Below are 304 nucleotides of genomic sequence, written 5' to 3' on the forward strand. Positions count from 1 at the left end.
GAAACGTGTTATCGACTAGGCTAAAGAGACAGCGATCTCTACAGAATGTTGTGCACAGTTAAAGCTGGAGAACTGTGAAACGTGTTATCGATTAGGCTAAAGAGACAGCGATCTCTACAGAATGTTGTGCACGGTTAAAGCTGGAGAACTGTGAAAACGTGATATCGACTAGGCTAAAGAGATAGCGATCTCTACAGAATGTTCAGCACAGTTAAAGCTGGAGAACTGTGAAACGTGTTATCGATTAGGCTAAAGAGACGTGGATCTCTACAGAATGTTGAGCACAGTAAAAGCTGGAGAACTG

This window comes from Limulus polyphemus, unplaced genomic scaffold, assembly GCF_000517525.1.
Source record: "Limulus polyphemus unplaced genomic scaffold, Limulus_polyphemus-2.1.2 Scaffold403, whole genome shotgun sequence".
Taxonomy (NCBI): Eukaryota; Metazoa; Arthropoda; class Merostomata; order Xiphosura; family Limulidae; genus Limulus; species Limulus polyphemus.